General features: G+C 36.7%; 1 protein-coding gene across 1 annotated transcript in view; it reads left to right on the plus strand.

The window, feature by feature from the left end:
• Positions 1–2,705: 2,705 nt before the first annotated feature.
• LOC107568718 (muscarinic acetylcholine receptor M2-like) overlaps positions 2,706–20,598 on the plus strand; it is a 77,014-nt gene continuing 59,121 nt past the window's right edge. The window contains exon 1 of the mRNA XM_016254706.1: positions 2,706–2,974. The gene's annotated coding sequence lies outside the window, so the exon portion shown is untranslated. The remainder of the gene's footprint in view (positions 2,975–20,598) is intronic.

The raw sequence follows: 20,598 nt of genomic DNA on the forward strand, positions 1-20,598 counted from the left end.
CATTTTGGGTGAACTGTCCCTTTAAGTCTGATCACTTAGGCTGTACATTGTCAGATCACTATGAGCAGTAAGATTAAACAATGTTAGATGAACGTCCAACTAAAATGTTTCAGGAAAAACACGTTACATGAACACATACATGAATCAACACAAAAACATCATTCATATTTCTTTCTCCTCAAACGTTTTATTTGGATGTTTGTCTAACGCTTTTTAAATGTTACTACTTTCGTTCAGAGAACAATCAAAAGTAACTTTCCCATAATGTTTGAAAAATGACACAACGTAATATTCAGAACATTCAGAAATGTTTGTTTTCACAACTTAATGGGAACATTAGGAAAATGCTATACAAGCATATATAAGCAATAGAAAGTACAATATGAGGGTGCCAGGGTCTTCTAAGGTTGCTAGGCTGTGATTTCTACGTGATTGATCGGGTAGAAACGGTAAATCTTTTAACACTTGCAATAGTGATGCATGACATAGCATAAAAAATGCTAATAACTGTATTGTACGGTTATGCAACACTGTCTTACATGTCACACACTGGCAGAAAAACGCAGTAGTAACAGGTCCCAAATTCCTCTCATTGATTTTTATTTGTCCTGATCCCCGGCTGGTCCCTTAGCCCCCAGTGAGAGTGACAGGCGGCTGATGGACAGTTCATTTAAACTGAGACAATCACACAATCACTCCGGGCTGTCTTTCTCTCTGCCTGTCTCCCATTCTTTCACATATGCCTCTTTTCTCGGGCTGCAGACAAAGCTATCGCTGCGAGAGGAGCCGTGCTGATTGTGTGCTGCTCCTTTGCTAAATGAGAGCGGAGGCTGCAGGAGCGGAGGCTCTTCTAATAGCAGCTGCCAATTAAAACCCCCCTTCCCTGATCGAATTGTGGCGGTATAGATGTACGTATATGCCGAGTGGACGGCATTAGCTTGACAGCGAGGGCTAAACTGGCATGTGAACTAATGCATTCATTAAACACACAGATTAAACAAACAGCACTGTCTTCTACTAATCAAACTCTCGAGCACTTACTCTCCCCTCTCATTAAACAAACTCAACACAACATTGTTAAAAAGAGACTGATAATGCTGAGAAACACCATGTGATTGCATCGCTTTGGCAGTTGCATGTTGTGCATGTCATGTATGAACATGTTTAACACGCAGTGAGGGATGCTACTGACGTGCACAACTCCAGATATAAGGCAATTAACAACCAAAGCACAAACACAGATATTAATAAAGCCTCAGACACAGAAAGACAGCGAGTAATCCCCCAGTAGATGTCAGTCTACTCTTCACATCCTCAAACACATTCACGCATGAAAACCCTCAAACACACCCCTTACAAAAAAGTACTGTGGTTGTGCTACGGTAATTCTATGGTGCTTCAAAATACACCACAGTATTTAAATAGTACTATAACAAGGCACTTCAAAGAAGAGCGTGGTTTCCAAAAACATCCCATTATATTCAAATGTTACATTCTTATGGTAATACCATGGTACTTTATTTATGGGACACCTGCATAAACACAATCAAAACATCAGCTGCTTTGATCGGTCTGAGTTAGTGCATTACTCAATGCTGCACTTCAGTGAATGACACTAATAGATCATGGTGTCTTTGTACATATACCAGGTTAATCAGCAGCATTTTTAATTACCTCTAAACTATATTGGAAATATCACCATGGTATATGAATATTCTTAAAGATTTCGTTCTGGTCCAGTCTGATACAGTTTCTGGTCCCCATTGATCTCCATAGTAGTTTTGCTCCATACTAGGGAAGTCAACGAGGACCAAAAACTGTCTGGTTACCAACATTCTTCAAAATATCTTCTTGTATGTTCATCAGAAGAATAAAACTCGTATAGGTTCGGGACAATTTTGAGGGTGAGTAAATGACATAATTTTTATTTTTGGGTGAACTGTCCCTTTAATAAATATCTTAGCTAATAGGCAATGCTCTCAGAACGTTCTGGCAAGGTTATGAACGAGTGATGTTAATAGAACGTTCATTCAAAGTTATCTGGTCTTTAATCATGTTTATTAAACGTTGCTACTTGTTTCAGAACGTTCGGAGAACATTCAAAAGTAATGTTTCCATAATGTTTGCAAAATGATCAAATAGAATGTTCCCTTAAGGTTGGTATAACCAATAAAACACTGGACGTCTGGACGTTCAGAGAACATTCAGAAAAAATGTTTTTGTAACTTAATGGAAATGTATATCAAAGCGCCATTATACTACAATACTACTTGTTGTTTTTTTGGACTCGTATCATAGTAAAACCATCAGTTTGGAGGAGTACTATAGCAAATGACAGTTTTTGGACCATGTTTTTTGATCATGTACCACAGTACTGCAAAGAGCGTTACACGTGGAGCGTAGCGGTACATTTTCCGCTCAAAGGTTTTTGTGGTTTAGTGTGGCACGGATCTGTGAGGACGCATTGCGCGGTCACGGCACGTTTGAGCAAAAAGCTCAAATCTCGTTTAATCCTCACGCGCCGGAGAGCGTCAACACGGCGTCCCAAGATAGAATCTGAAGCCGCGCTCAATCACACGACGCGCCAAACGCGTTCATACATCTGAACGTCACATGCATCTAATCCAGTTAAAGCCCACGAGATGAACCAATGTGCCCATTTCCCGACTACAGAAGCCCGAGACTGATGCATCACATCACATTTGCGCGTAAACACCGTCAACTGAGAGATATCGATGAACCCTTGACGCCTGTAAACTGAAGTGTGTTGATGTGAGAATGAGGCTGTAAAGGGACCTCCTGCGTCTCCTCCCCTCCCTCCTGCTCTCCTACTCCTCATTTCCACTTCTCATTTTGCGTTCACCCACGAGAAGAGCTCCGACCGTCCAGCATCATGTCCTCAGACGTCCAGCTGCGTGACCAAACGGACCCGGACAGCAGCGACCCCGCGGGCGCCAGGAGCGACTGAGAGCAGGTAGGACAAACTGTCCGTTTCTGCGTGCTATCTAGAAGATATTTCAGCCGATTTGTTACATCACGCACGAGCCAATGCTTTCATAAGCCAATAGCTGCAAACAAATAAACGCGCGTCAAGGAGCGCACGTGAAACCAACACAAGGTTCACTCAGAAAAATGATCTTTAAAATGTCCCGCTGCGCCTGAAATCGATGGAAAGCACCAGGAGCCGCGGATCACTGTAGTTGTTTCTTGGATTGAGCTGTTGAACTTGACGCTCCATGGAGACTCCAAAAGCAACACCGAACATAACTCACTCAAGCCAAGCGCGTAAGCAACTTTAAGACTTCACTCATCAGAGACCATTTAGACTATTTTCGGCAGATCCGAGCGCGCAACCTTAGACCAGACCTGAGCTGGAAAACGGCTCACTCAGGCTCCGTTTGCGCGCAGACTAAAGCCGTAAATGGAATTTACGCACAAACCAAGTCGAAAAAAATTGGCTTCAATCTTTTCAATAACATTTGGGTGTCAGATCAAACATTTGAGGGTTAAAAGAAACTGATTTGGCTGCATTCCTTGCCGTTTGAGCTGTGCGTAAAAGGTTTTTGCGCACTTGAGCGCGACATTTCATTTAAACACTGGACGGAATAATTATGTAACCTAGTTGGTCAGTTGCTTGTCATGCATCTGCCCAAAATAATGCACAAAGTCTGCACAGGTCGACTATTGTCAAATAAAGTGTCTTTATGTGCCACGACACTGATATATTGGGCACCGTCCCAATCCAATGTGTGTGAACTGATTTTCCAGCTGATGTGTAGACTGGCCTTGAGTGGCGCGTGATTTGCTCTCCTGTTCACGGCTATATCCTCGTTAATTTCCTACTACAGACCTTTAACAGAAACAACACTCGTGTAAATGTCTCCAACTCGACAGAAATGTGGAAACCCGCAAGGCGAATTCACTTTACGCGCTGTGTGCTGGATGGAGGATTTCCTTAATGCGCGTTTAATAAGTTTTGTTTTATTCTCTGTTTGGCTGTTCAGGTTCAGTCTGATTTTGCAGAGCTCTAAAGCCTCTAATACTTTCCTTTAATGTTTGGGCAAGGATTAACTGTTATGAATTAATAGAGTTTAATCAATAACTTGTGCTGGAAGTTTTCAGCTTAAGTCTCTGATTGATCTCCTCTGCTGCTCTGTGCATGGATCAGGAAGCGCGCGTGGAATCGATCAGGTCGCCGCTCTCATCGATAATCAACGCGCGTCACGCGGCAGGTCGTCAGAGCTGCTATTTTTTTAACCTTTAAGTTTGAGCAAATATTTCATAGGCGAAAGAAAATAGACATCCACTCATAAGTGGGTATCGATTCCACTTGCTCATAACATGATTGATAATCGTTCAGTACACGCGCAGCACATTGATTATCAGTGGATTTGGCACTGATGGATTGTTGCGCCGCTCAAGAGTCTCTCAGTAAAACATGCGCGAAAAGAGGAAACGAGAAATAAAATATCCAAATGCGCAAAGACGCAGAGGAACCAGACGCTGTACAGGTGAAATGTGCTGATCTGGAACAAGTGCGCAGTTGAAATGAAGCGTTATTGACATTGAACAGGTTTCATGAGATGTTCTTCAAGCTGTTGAACGTTTCTCGCCCCTTTGGTCTGGCGCGTTCTGCCCGTTAGAGCGCGCGTTACATGCAGACGGGGGCTTTTAGGTACACTAAAAGAAAAAAAACATTTACATGCTACAGTAAAGACTGCCAAGTGATAAAATTACGCCATATCTTTTTTTTTCTTCATTTAACATATAGTAGTATTTTTATATACAATATTTCAGAGTGAAATTCTACAGTGTGTAGTATACTTCTACTATATATAAGAAATGCAAATCACTATCATTGATTCATGGCAAATAAAAATGACCAATTCTCTCACATTTAGTTCTTTAAATGTAACAATAGAGAATTGCAGTATGGCTTTTAGTCCATGTATGTGTGTCTGAGCTCATCTACATGCTAGTTTGTGCCTTAAAAACTGTCCAAAATATTGATGACTGGCAGATTTTCTTGTCCAATCACATGCTCTCTAGAATGAAACTGTCCTGCCCCCTGGTGTCACCTGACACAGATCTAAGTAAGGCAGCTCAGGGACACTTCCAGGCTCAGTCCACCTGGAGCAACATGAGTTTACGGCCCATCTCAGGTCGTCCGATGCGGTCAGCAATAAATACAAATAAACAGGGTCCAAAACAGGAAAATCTGATCACTCAAACCACATTTAGACACAATGCAATTCTTTACATAACTAAATAAATAATAAAAATGGACAATAAACATTTGTGCATTAGCAACAGAAAGACAAAAGACATAACAAACCTAACAGAATATTAAATGTCAATAATAAAAATTATTAGAAATATTTAAATTACATAAATACATAAAAACATATAAAATATAATCACATATAAAATATTTCAGCAATATAACATTTACATTATGATAAACATTATAATAAAATATTTTACTATTAAAAACAATAGCTATATTTATTATAACAAATTTATATTAAACGTATTTTATTATATTTTATACCTTGTAGCATTATACTACTATTCATTTATATTGTAAACATTATAATAAAATATTTTACCATTAAAAATATATATTAAACACGTAAAAGGGATATCGTGCTGGTCAAAGTCCTAATGAAGGCCCAGCACTGCATTTCACCTGTCCGTCATTATACACCTTTTCATTTGATGCATCTATTTTAAGGGTCTTCTGTGTTTGGCTGATGCTGGTGTTAAGCTGGTAAAGAAAAGACGTGATGATCTCTGCTGTGTACACATCAACACTCAATAAAACACATCAGCTGCTGAACATGTGTCTCTATTCACTACAGTGCATTGTGTAAATCAGAGCGTCAAAGTCTTTTGGACAGCTGCTGATGGACACAGAGAAGCACATGCTCACTCACGCTGACCTGTGTGTGTGTGTGTGTGTGTGTGTAATGTCAGCCATTCAGAGTTTAATGTCAGTGTGAGAGGATGTTTGACTGCAGACAGTGTTGTGGTGGTGGTTTAATGGCAGCACAAGGGTGTTTAGGTGAATAATGTTTATGGAGTTGCAGTTAAAATTATTTAGAAGTGCTAACAGGACTGTAGAGACTGACTGACAGCATCTCCTGCTAGACACACACACACAAACACACTCACAGGAACTGCCATCATACACACACTCTCTTTCTTATCTGTTATTCACACACACACACACACACACACACACTTAGTGTAGCGGGTCAATAACAACGAGGGCCTTGGGTACCGAGTGTGTGAGAAAGAATCATTGCTCCTGCTTTATTTGCAGCACTAGTTGTTTGTCACGGAATCTAAATGCACAACAGTGAAGAGGAAGAAAGTCACTGAGCGTCTGAACATCTGGGTTCAGTTGCATAAACACAGCCACTGTGTTAAGACTGTGTCTTAATAAGACCAACCAACTAGTCTTACTTTTAGGATTCAAATTAGACCGATCTACTAAGTTATGACCGATCCTAAAGAAAATAAATCAGATGACTGACTTGTAAGCAGTTTATGCAAACAGTTTGAAAGTCATGTAATCATTTCTGAAAATCCTCGTCTGAAGTATTTAATGCATATGAATTTATTGAACTATAATTTGGAGACAAATTAGTTAAAAATGGCATGAAACAGAAGCTGCGACCATCTCTTCCTCCCTATTGTGACGTATATCTGAGTGAAATGGCTTCTCGAATGAGAAAAATGCAGGGTGGGACTTGATTTTGTCCACTGGGAATTGACTGAATCGATTGGATCGTTGTCGTTTACTAATTGCTGTGATCTCATGCCGGTGCACACGTCATCAGAGAAGAGATTGCAAAGGTGGAAATTAATGTTTTTGACTGAAGTAGGGCTGTCACAATTCCTTGATTAAATTTGAGTCCTCGATTATAAAAAAAAATCCTCGATTGCATTTTGCCCGTGTCGATTAACCGGCGAAATACCGGAGGTTCATCGGAGGTTTAAGAAGCGCTCTTTTACTTTACCAATTACTTGAATACCAAAATAATCGTTAGTGAGTGTTCTTTTGAGTGTTCAGAGAACCTTTTAAAAAGTAACGTTCCCATGACCTTCCAAAATTATAAAATGGAGTGTTCCATTAATGTTTGAATAACCAAGAAAAAACGTTTTTAAAACATAACTCAACGTAACAACGTTCTTGAGATATATTTTTGCTAGCTGGCCTGCAGCGTTTAGTATCTCAAATCTTCTCTTAAGGAGATAGTTCACCCAAAAATAAAAACCCCATCATCATTTGCTCACCCTCATGTCGTTCCAAACCGGAGATACTTAACAGAACATCCCAGGTGCTCTTTTCCCTCCGACGGAAGTGACTGTGATGACAGAACATTCATTTTTGTCTGAACTACTCCTCTAATGATCCCACAAACTCTCTCCTGCATCTCATCAGCTTCACAGCAGGTTTGCAAAACCTCCGTCATTTGTTCCAAGGGAGACAAATGAAAATATGCAAATGTACTTACTGTTTTCTGGAGCCTGTAGAGCACAGCCCAGAGGGAAGTGTTATTGCTCAGATGTTGCTCTTGCGCAGCGCTGGAGACACAATGCCATTCTCAATCGCTTCATGTACCAACACTGTTTCTGATGTTTCTCCTGAGGACAAATAAAAACAGACACTAATAAGTTGTATAATATAAACCCTTAAAACCAGTGAGAAGCAGATAGATCATTTGATGAGAAATGTTAGAGCTAAAATTAAGATCTGATGATCAGTTAATCGGAGCATAAATGGAGCTGGTAAACATTAAAATGGATCATCCAAAACTGTGGATAGAGAAAATAGTGAAAAGTGTTATTTTAGTGCCTTTGAGATACTACTTTAATTTTCATTAATATTTTGAATTAATGTTTTTATAATGTATGTAAATGTATATATTAAAAAAAATTAAATTACATTAAAAAAATTTTTTTTTAGTTTTAGTGCATCAACTAAATTAAAATGAGAAATGTTGCTTTGGAAACTTTTTATATTTTAGTATATATTAATATAATATATATAACTATAATAACCCTACTTTAAAGGAGAGTTTTTTCTCAAGAGAAACATTAAAAAGCAGCAAAAGGCTCCATTTGCGCTCAATTTAATCTTGTTGCTTTCTTGGAGAAATAAGGAGAGATAATGAAGCTCTCATTTGTGATTTTTGTTTTCTTATGGGAGCTTACAGTGTGTGACTCTCACAATCTGACAGTAAAGGAGGATGATTATGCAGTTATTTTCCCATGAGCAGCTCAAGCCCAGAACCAACACGAGCAAAACACACACACACACACACACACACACACACACACACACTCTCTCTCTCTCTCTCTCTCTCTCTCTCTCTCTCTCACACACACACACACACACACACACACACTTCTTGACATTCAGAGTGGTTACACTCACTCCTCTCCCTCATGGGCGTCTGTCTTAAATGGCACACTCCGAGGTGTCGAGTGTGTGTGTGTGTGTGTGTGTGAGCAGTCAGTCTGTTGACACACTCTGGTGATCTCTCTGCTTGTGCGACACGGCACGTTTGAGGGATTTTTCTACATTTCACATCTGATATTCTCTGCGCAAAACTCCAGAGGCACAAAACACTGTCAGACACGAGCTGATCTGACAGGACAGAGGATACTCTGTGTGTGTGTGTGTGTGTGTGTGTTTAAGGGGCCTGGAGGTTATTGTGCATCAGTGAAATAGCAGGGCACCCCTGGTGAGCTCTCCTTCTCGCTCTTGTTACGTTTACACTGTAAGGCTTAATACAATGCATCCGCTTTTGTCCAATCTGTTAATACTCATTTAAAGGAGCAGTTTACTCACACGCTCACGCGAGGGTTTCTTCAACAAGTGAATGGCAAACAGTCATGACTGGATCTGATATAAAAGTATAATGAAAAATTGAATATATTGTACAATAGATTTGCATGAAAAACAGACTCAAATTTAACTTATAATTCACACATTATCTTACCAACTTTTAATATTTACCATTAGAATTAGGTAAACTCAGAATGATTGTCTAGAGATTATTTTACTGAAACAAATAATACATCTTAAATGAAATACATTTAAAAAACAACATATATATTTTTATTTTAATAGACAATAGAATAAATTTGTATTATTATTAATGAAACTAGCTACAGTTAATAAACATCTAAATAAATCAATACAATATTAATGAAATAAAGTTGTTGTTATCGCAAATGTCTATAGAATAAATATATTATTATTATTATTCATGTAACTAGCTACAGCTTCAACGTTTCTATAATAAACATAAATAAATCCATATGACATTAATCGAACAATCTGTTATTGCAAATGTCTAGAACACATTTGGATTATTATAAATGTAACTAGCTACAACTTCAGCATTTCTATAACAAACATCTAAATAATCCATATAATATTACGCAACCTGATACAAGAGTAATGTTTGAAATTAAATGCAAACAAATCTGCAATCTTCGTTTTTCTGCTGTTTACACACATGCAATGCTGTGGAAGATATCAGAGAAAACTTTAATAAAGCTTCTGTCTTTCATCCTCATGACTATGTTTAAACAAACTGAACACACTAGCATGGTAATTCAGTAAAATGCAGACACATAACCCAGAGTAAACACAGTGGGCCGACACAGCCAGTCGAAATACGAGAACGTCATTCCAGTTCCTCCGAACTCTAATCAAATCTGAATTCACAGATCGCTTTTACAATGTACAGAAGCTGCAGTGTGATTTAATTCACCGCGCACACTTCTATTCTCCGTCGGCCCGGATACATTATCCCTAACTAGTGCACTTGCTGACGGCCGTCCCGACATCAGAGGAGCGACGTTTGGAAAGCGGCGGGATTCAGCCAGAATGTGTTTAGATTCAGAGATGCCTGTTTTACATTTTTACAGCCGTGGCGTGTCCGTGAGGGAGGTTGAGAATGCAGGTTTTATTTATCTGGATTTCAGCATTTGTCCTCTAGAAACAAAAATACCGAGCTTATCAAACTCAAGTTTCTTCAGCTGCCTTTAAACTGGATTATTGATATGCATGGAAGATCAAGCACACACACAGTTGCAATAAAAGTGTGCGAGAGATCAGTCGAGCTATGAAACTAGCAAATTGATCAATAAGACTGGCTTAAGACTAGGTTCCGGATCAAGGTTGGTTTAGCGTAGGTTTTAAGCTTGTGTGGTTAGACTGTCCACCCGGCATCAGTATTCATGGCCTGCGTTCATCCTTCATTTAAAGTGCATAAAGTGGGCTAAAAGCGCTGGACGCGACTCAACACAAGGTCATCAACCCAGTTTTCCCAATGCATTTACAGCAATCAATACACACACACCTCGCTCTCTCAGTCTCGTAGCTAGATCGTTTTGGCTCTGGCAGGGTTCTTGAGTCTGGATATTCAGGCTTACTGTCCGTCTTCCAAACTAAATGAGATTCAGATATCTTTAGACCTGTAGCGCCAGGGCAGACTGTTCCAAAAACAGACAGTGAAGTGAAGAACAGGAGACGCGGTGTGGAGTGCAGTGTAATAATACATTTAAAAACACTGGGGACAAAAATACAGCAACAAATCTACGCTCTCAAAACATATGCTAAACCTTTGGTTATGAGAATGAAGAGAAATCTTCCAAACTATGGCATTAAGGCGAGGGACTAAGCAGATAAAGATGATTTTACTATCTATTAATTTTAATAACTAAAGAGCTGGTCACACTTCACTTTTTGTTCCATTGACTTCCATTTCATTTGCAAGCTCATGTTTATTTATTTGCATTACAAAGTCCAAGTTTGGTGAACTCTTGCCCTAGAAAATTTGTATAAAGAAGACCAATAGAAGATTGATATGTCAAGTTGTGAGATTTTAGCCGAATTAAAAAAATGCAAACTAAATCTAAACAACTTTAACTTACTTGCTCAGTAAGATTCTCTTCAAACTGTTGCTCCACCATGACAGTAAATGAACTGAGAAAAGAAGAAAGTTTACATCAATGCGGACCTCGTGGCAAAGCTAAAAATTGAGCTTCTATTTCCATATGCACTTGTATTTACGTGGAGTATGATGAGATCTCGAAATCATCAGCACACACTCAGAACTATAGAAACGAACAGCTGTTGGCGTGTCTGGATGCAGGTGAAGCAGCAGAAAACAGATGGACTCGTGTGTCTGAGTGGCTCGACAGGACGGCAGACCCTCCGGAGACACAAACACAGAAACATTTAGATTCCTCACACACTCCTCCGTTCTAATTACACGAGCCTTCTGATGCGCTTCTCCAGAGAGCCTCTTTCCAATTATCTATCTGCTAGAGATTCATCTCTTTCCATTTCTCCCTCCGTCTATTACACCTCCACACATTCACTCACTCATTTCCTCCACTGCCTCATTACGGACGGAGAGCTGCTGACGCTTCCACTGAACTTAGTATGTTACCTGGAAAAAAGGTGATAATGACAAATGTGTGTGGGTGAGTAGGGCTCAAATCAATTCAGTTCACTGTACCTGAACACACTTTAAAGGAACATGCCATTTACGCAACTTTGTTGTTCCAATCCTATGTGACTCTCGGGGAACACATAAAGAGATGTTTAGATTAATCTCCAGTGTCTTTCCGTGCAGTGAAAGACTAATGCAGTTGAGCTCCCAAAATGAGAAGAAAAGCACCTTAGTGACTATATTTCAAGTCAAATGAAAGCTTTATGCAAGGAACCCAACAGGGTTTGATGTCTGTAGTGTTGAATGGCATTGGTTTTTGTGTCACGTGACCTTTGCAATGCTGTAAGTTTGGCTTTGGAAGACTTGAAATATAGTGCACAAGTTAATAATAAATAACAAAAATTTTTTTTCCTAATTACTATTTTTGTCTTTTCTGGTACAAACAGCTAAACATTCTTAAACCGAGATACATTCACTTAGAAAATGTAAAATGGCTTTAAGTCATTAAGTCTTGTTTTCTGAAAAATGCATCAAAATTAAGTTTATACTTAAAACAAGAAATAATACATAAATAAATATCTGTCCATGGAGCAGAAAAATAAACTTATGCACTTCAGTTTTTGAGTGAACACTGACAAAATTGTCAACAAATGCTTTTTTCACTCAAAAACTGAAGTGCATACGCTCAGATCAATGAGGCCTACAATGAAACCATTTAAAAAAAGAAATACAAAACCTGTGCTAACAGAAAGAAAACAAGTTAACAAAAAGATTGAATCTAAGATTGGGTGATAATATAGCATATTGAGAGATTTACAAGCAACTTTTGACTGGGAACACCAAATTAAGTAAAGGATTTTCAGCACAGCAAATGGGTTAATTAGTATTTTTGTCTCATTTTGTAATTTGTTTTTGTATTTTCTAGTTAAAATAGCCAAACATTCTTAAATCATGATATATTGTTACTTAAAAGTGAATTGAACATAAAAGTGAAATGACTTCAAATAATAAGTCTGAAAAATGTCAAAATGAATTGAGTTAATGCTTAAAACAAGAAAAAGAATATCAGTCCATGGGGTAAAATGTTTAACTTAACTCAAAGGGAAAGCAGGTTCATTTAAACTCACTTAATTTTGATAATTATCAGAAAATTATTATAATTATAGATACTGTAATTATGTATGAATACAGATAATTATCTTTTTTATCAGAAAACAAGACGTAATATCTTAAGTCATTTTGCTTATCAAGTAAATGCACCTTGATTTAAGAGTGTTTATTTATTTGTAGTTGAAAAGATAAAAACAATGCACAAAATCAGACAAAAATACTAAGCAGTGCATATTCACTGCATCTTTTTAGACAGGTTGTGATCATTGTAACATTCTTTAAAATTCCTCCATTTGTGTAGAAAAGGCTAGTGTATTTGTGTGTGTCTTGAAAGAAAGTGTCTTGCACTCAGCTGCTCAGTGTTTGCTCTTCAGTGCATTAACCGAGACGCCTGGCTTCAGTACAACAGAGAAAAACAAAATCTCTGAACTGCTTGGGGAGACGCCAGGGGCGGCAGATTATTCCTGTAACCCCACTACTGAAAAAAACAGGAAAGGGCCGAGGATTGAACCTTGAGGGCCCCCACACCCGGAGGAGATTCCTTTTATCGTCAGGTTTTATTACATGTTTTCTGTACAAACATCATGACCCACTCAATAACTCATGAGCGACCAGATGAAATGATAACGGCAAGCTAGCTTTGGTTCGAAACAATATTCTTCAAAACTAAACATGGCTCAAATATGGAGCAATAGCAAAGACTTGCCCTGGAGACAAAACGATCAGTCCCACAAGAACTGAAGTTTGTGTTTGCTGAGGACATTAAAAGGAAAAATTGCCTTTCCTTTTCTCTGAACGGACCTTGTGTACTAAAACGAAGATATATATATATATATATATATATATATATATATATATATATATATATATATATATATATATTGAAAACACTGCACTGTTTCTAAAAGGCTTTCTGAAAACACTGCAGTCTTTGTGAAGTTATAGTTTGCGATGTTAACAAAACTTCTCCTGTAGTTTCCGTCACTGGATTCAGGATGGTTTGTGTTTTATCTGTAGATTTGAGCTGTTCTGCTGTCGTTACATGTGGTCTAACAGTGAACGCTCTTATACTGCAGTGTATGAGAGGCTCTTAAAAACCAGCATTGATCCGGCAGAGACCCAGTTTTCCACAAAGCAAGAATCTGCCTGTTCTGATTACCGGTTCAGTCCGGAGAGCAGGTACGGAGTGGTTTTGACTAAGAGTTTATTCCTGAGAGCTCCGGCGCTGTCGCACTCAGAACCGGTCCTGGCATTTACATCTCTCCAGACAGCAGAACATCGCCTGAAAGTACCACTTCCAGTCTGGAGCTCGTGGAAAAACAACCTCGTTATTCTAGCGGCTCATTTCAGGTGGAGCATCAGCACTGTCTGTACTGAATCAGAACAATAGCCAAAAATACACTGTATGGGTCAAAATTATACATTTCTCTTTTATGCCAAAAATCATTAGGATATTAAGTAAAGATCATGTTCCATGAAGATATTTTGTAAACGTCCTACCGTAAATATATCAACACTTAATGTTTGAGTAGTAATATGCATTGCTAAGAACTTCATCTGAACAACTTTAAAGATGATTTTCTCAATATTTAGATTTTTTTAGATTTATCCAGCTGTCAGATGATCTCAATCTCAATTTCGAAAAATTGACACTTACGACTAATAATATAATTCTAGATTTTATATTGTCAATAATATATATAATTATATATTTTAATGAAAGAATAAGATTCAGTTTCACTGTAAGATCAATCTTATAGTCATTTCAGTATGTTGTTTTACTGTATTCCACAAATTATTTATGATTATTACATATTTTACATCACATACAAAATCTCAAACTTACGCAAATCTTACGAAACCTACGAAAGTGTCACGTCACCTAAAAAAAAAAACAGAAATATGAAATTAATAACAGGAATTACAAAATAAAACTAAACAAAATAAAACATTTGGATGAATTACAGTCATTTGACTTGACAATTAAACACATTTACCCAAAAATTCACATTACCGTAATGTGAAAACAATATTTTTTAAATGATTAATTATTTAATGTAGCTGAGAAAATAATATATTACATTAATTAAAATCACCATTGACAATAAAAATTTAAATTAAAAGGGAGAACTGAAAATAAAACACTTGGATGCAAATGTTGGGGACAATGTGCTTAAATGTAATTAAATGCACACAAAAAAAATCTACGTACATAACCCATTTCTCTACTTACTACAGAAATTCAATGAGAGAATCAGTGAAAAAAGAGAGCATATTTAACATCACAGATATTTGGACATTTCAGCAGCTCAATTCGCTTCAGAATTTGACTTGACAATTAAACACATTTACCCAAAAATTCACATTACCGTAATGTGAAAACAATATTTTTTAAATGATTAATTATTTAATGTAGCTGAGAAAATAATATATTACATTAATTAAAATCACCATTGACAATAAAAATTAAAATTAAAAGGGAGAACTGAAAATAAAACACTTGGATGCAAATGTTGGGGACAATGTGCTTAAATGTAATTAAATGCACACAAAAAAAAATCTACGTACATAACCCATTTCTCTACTTACTACAGAAATTCAAATGAGAGAATCAGTGAAAAGAGAGAGCATATTTAACATCACAGATATTTGGACATTTCAGCAGCTCAATTCGCTTCAGAGGAGAGAACCTGTCAAAACATTTCATTATGAATATGAAACTATAGAACTAACTGCTGCTTCAATATCATAACCTCATTTCCAGCTCTCTCTCTCTTTCTTTTCTCTTCGTGTCGCTGAGATCTGACATGCACTGGAACGCAGTGCTGCATATATATATATATATATATATATATGTGTGTGTGTGTGTGTGTGTGTGTGTGTGTGTGTGTTTCTGTGGATGTATGAACGTATGCATGTTTGACAGCAAACTTCAGACTTGAGGTCATCTACATATTCTATGCATGTTGAAAATTTGCATACAGTGTCCGTAATACAGCAATATTATGAGTATTCTGCCTTGCATCTGTGTCGTACTGATGATGACCTTGTCTTTGGATCTTAGATTTGACATCGATATGTGTGTGTGCGTGTGTTCACAGCCAACCATAACCATAAAGCTGACAGCAGAGTGGTAGGGAACGCGTTGGCTGCTCTGGAAGCGTGTTTTGGAGTATGTGTGAGATATTCCCGCTGCTTTTCCCCCTCTCATCTCTGACAGGCAGGAGAGGGCTATCGGTCACACATGTGTCCGGAGGCTTTGAAGTGTTTTCTGCCGTGTTAGTGGTCAGGAGGGAGAACCTGTCAAAACATTTCATTATGAATATGAAACTATAGAACTAACTGCTGCTTCAATATCATAACCTCATAACCTCATCTCTCTCTCTTTCTTTTCTCTTCGTGTTGCTGAGATCTGACATGCACTGGAACTCAGTGCTGCATATATATATATATATATGTGTGTGTGTGTGTGTGTGTGTTTCTGTGGATGTATGAACGTATGCATGTTTGACAGCAAACTTCAGCCTTGAGGTCATCTATATATTCTATGCATGTTGAAAATTTGCATACAGTGTCCGTAATACAGCAATATTATGAGTATTCTGCCTTGCATCTGTGTCGTACTGATGATGACCTTGTCTTTGGATCTTAGATTTGACATCGATATGTGTGTGTGCGTGCGTGCGTGCGTGCGTGTGTTCACAGCCAACCATAACCATAAAGCTGACAGCAGAGTGGTAGGGAACGCGTTGGCTGCTCTGGAAGCGTGTTTTGGAGTATGTGTGAGATATTCCCGCTGCTTTTCCCCCTCTCATCTCTGACAGGCAGGAGAGGGCTATCGGTCACACATGTGTCCGGAGGCTTTGAAGTGTTTTCTGCCGTGTTAGTGGTCAGGAGGGCTTCATCGCCGTGATTTTCTCCTAGAGAGCGAGACCGAGCAGGTTCGCAGCACCTCTGCCTCGACCTCGAATCACGCCGTATTCCTGGCGGAGAGCTTGCTGCTGATTTTAAAGTGTGCCGTAATTAACCCACAACATCTGTACTGCTAAGAGACTTTAATCGGACCTTAAAAGCCTGATTAAAATTGTAACTGTACAATATGTTTTTTGTACAAAGTAGAAAGTCAACATGAAATGGCATTGGCAACCTATTTTACTTATGTAATGTGACATACATCATAATAAAACTGGAAATTCAATTAGATTAAAATGTAGGGCAGGACTTTATATTTACATTTAGTCATTTAGCAGACGCGTTTATCCAAAGCGACTTACAAATGAAGTCAATAGAAGCAATCAAACCAACAAAAGGGCAATAATATATGTAAGTGCTGTGACAAGTCTCGGTTAGCCTGACTTTATTCAAGGGGAACTGATTGGAGGAGTGTTTCATGGCGGAAATGAACAAATGTCTGCTGAAACAATGACTACATGATTAATCTCATGCAATATGTCCAGCTCAAAATATATATGTTGCATTGTGAAATTATTATTCTCATAACAACTAAGCAAAAATTTTTATTTAAATTAAAAAGTATGCAAACATCTTGGGAGTATTTACTGTACTGCTCTCAATAAATACATACATAAAGAGTATGTGTGAGATATTCCCGCTGCTTTTCCCCCTCTCATCTCTGACAGGCAGGAGAGGGCTATCGGTCACACATGTGTCCGGAGGCTTTGAAGTGTTTTCTGCCGTGTTAGTGGTCAGGAGGACTTCATCGCCGTGATTTTCTCCTAGAGAGCGAGACCGAGCAGGTTCGCAGCACCTCTGCCAAGAGCATCGGCCTCGAATCACGCCGTATTCCTGGCGGAGAGCTTGCTGCTGATTTTAAAGTGTGCCGTAATTAACCCACAACATCTGTACTGCTAAGAGACTTTAATCGGACCTTAAAAGCCTGATTAAAATTGTAACTGTACAATATGTTTTTTGTACAAAGTAGAAAGTCAACATGAAATGGCATTGGCAACCTATTTTACTTATGTAATGTGACATACATCATAATAAAACTGGAAATTCAATTAGATTAAAATGTAGGGCAGGACTTTATATTTACATTTAGTCATTTAGCAGACGCGTTTATCCAAAGCGACTTACAAATGAAGTCAATAGAAGCAATCAAACCAACAAAAGGGCAATAATATATGTAAGTGCTGTGACAAGTCTCGGTTAGCCTGACTTTATTCAAGGGGAACTGATTGGAGGAGTGTTTCATGGCGGAAATGAACAAATGTCTGCTGAAACAATGACTACATGATTAATCTCATGCAATATGTCCAGCTCAAAATATATATGTTGCATTGTGAAATTATTATTCTCATAACAACTAAGCAAAAATTTTTATTTAAATTAAAAAGTATGCAAACATCTTGGGAGTATTTACTGTACTGCTCTCAATAAATACATACATAAATAAACAGAGTCATAAGAGGGAATAAGAGGGATTTTGTAAAAGTAAAATGTGCATATGCATTACAATAACATATAATTAGGGAAAAATCTGCTTAAATGTCATTAAAATAAACTCACAATACAAAAAATTAATGCGTCTTCATTTTCTGTATGAAATGAAATATAATTATTTTCATAACAAGCAAAAAAAACTTTTTTGAATTTTTTTTAAAAATTGAACACTAGTATTACAAATAAATAAAAAATTAATACATTTAGTATAAATAAATAAAAGATAATTAATAAAAAAATTTTTTTAAATAGTCACCATTGAGAATAATGAATTGTATTTATTAGAAATTGTATTTGCAAAAATAAAAAATAAAACAATTTGAACACTAGTATTATAAATAAATTACAATTAATACATTTATTTTATTTTTATTTAAAAAAATTAATAGTCACCATTGAGAATAATGGAGATATTCCCGCTGCTTTTCCCCCTCTCATCTCTGACAGGCAGGAGAGGGCTATCGGTCACACATGTGTCCGGAGGCTTTGAAGTGTTTTCTGCCGTGTTAGTGGTCAGGAGGACTTCATCGCCGTGATTTTCTCCTAGAGAGCGAGACCGAGCAGGTTCGCAGCACCTCTGCCAAGAGCATCGGCCTCGAATCACGCCGTATTCCTGGCGGAGAGCTTGCTGCTGATTTTAAAGTGTGCCGTAATTAACCCACAACATCTGTACTGCTAAGAGACTTTAATCGGACCTTAAAAGCCTGATTAAAATTGTAACTGTACAATATGTTTTTTGTACAAAGTAGAAAGTCAACATGAAATGGCATTGGCAACCTATTTTACTTATGTAATGTGACATACATCATAATAAAACTGGAAATTCAATTAGATTAAAATGTAGGGCAGGACTTTATATTTACATTTAGTCATTTAGCAGACGCGTTTATCCAAAGCGACTTACAAATGAAGTCAATAGAAGCAATCAAACCAACAAAAGGGCAATAATATATGTAAGTGCTGTGACAAGTCTCGGTTAGCCTGACTTTATTCAAGGGGAACTGATTGGAGGAGTGTTTCATGGCGGAAATGAACGAATGTCTGCTGAAACAATGACTACATGATTAATCTCATGCAATATGTCCAGCTCAAAATATATATGTTGCATTGTGAAATTATTATTCTCATAACAACTAAGCAAACATTTTTATTTAAATTAAAAAGTATGCAAACATCTTGGGAGTATTTACTGTACTGCTCTCAATAAATACATACATAAATAAACAGAGTCATAAGAGGGAATAAGAGGGATTTTGTAAAAGTAAAATGTGCATATGCATTACAATAACATATAATTAGGGAAAAATCTGCTTAAATGTCATTAAAATAAACTCACAATACAAAAAATTAATGCGTCTTCATTTTCTGTATGAAATGAAATATAATTATTTTCATAACAAGCAAAAAAAACTTTTTTGAATTTTTTTTTTAAAATTGAACACTAGTATTACAAATAAATTAAAAATTAATACATTTAGTATAAATAAATAAAAGATAATTAATAAAAAAATTTTTTTAAATAGTCACCATTGAGAATAATGAATTGTATTTATTAGAAATTGTATTTGCAAAAATTAAAAAAAAAATTTTTTTTGAACACTAGTATTATAAATAAATTACAATTAATACATTTATTTTATTTTTATTTTTAAAAATTAATAGTCACCATTGAGAATAATGAATTGTATTTATTAGAAATTGTATTTGCAAAAATAAAAAATAAAACAATTTGAACACTAGTATTATAAATAAATTACAATTAATACATTTATTTTATTTTTATTTAAAAAAATTAATAGTCACCATTGAGAATAATGAATTGTATTTATTAGAAATTGTATTTGCAAAAATTAAAATTTATTTATTTTTGAACAATAGTATTATAAATAAATTACAATTAATACATTTATTTTATTTTTATTTTTAAAAATTAATAGTCACCATTGAGAATAATGGGAATTAAGAATAAAAAAAAAAAAAAGTAAAATGTCCAGATGCATTACAATTTGGGAGAAATTGGCTTAAATGTCATTAAAATAAACTCTCAGCACAAAATAGGCTTCATTTTCAGTATGGAATGAAATGAAACAAATTCTTATTCTTTCCTTTTGATTTTAGAGTGAAATGTGACTTGGACGTCTTGTAATGAGATTCACCCAAATAGTTATTTGACTGCTGCTTATCATTATTATCGCAAAGGGGGAAAATTAGTTCATAATGAATATAATAAAGACATTTCATTTTTTTTATTTTAGAAGACTGAAAAAAAATGTTCAACAAGACCAGGAAAGTAAATAGGGTCAGTTTAGATGTCATGTTGACTTGAAATGATTGTCACATCAGCTATAATGAGGTCTGACGCGGTAAATCACACACACTCCTCTCCAAAACTTTGAAGATTTATAACACTCATCGACTGACTTTACAGACCTGCAGCGGTTTTACATCACCGTGTTACAGCCGTGTGTGTGTGTGTGTGTGTGTGTGTGTGTGTGTGTGTGGCAGATCTGGTGTATGCCATTGGTCCATGATTTTGTACATG

Source organism: Sinocyclocheilus grahami, unplaced genomic scaffold, assembly GCF_001515645.1.
Source record: "Sinocyclocheilus grahami isolate Dianchi unplaced genomic scaffold, SAMN03320097.WGS_v1.1 scaffold1275.1, whole genome shotgun sequence".
Taxonomy (NCBI): Eukaryota; Metazoa; Chordata; class Actinopteri; order Cypriniformes; family Cyprinidae; genus Sinocyclocheilus; species Sinocyclocheilus grahami.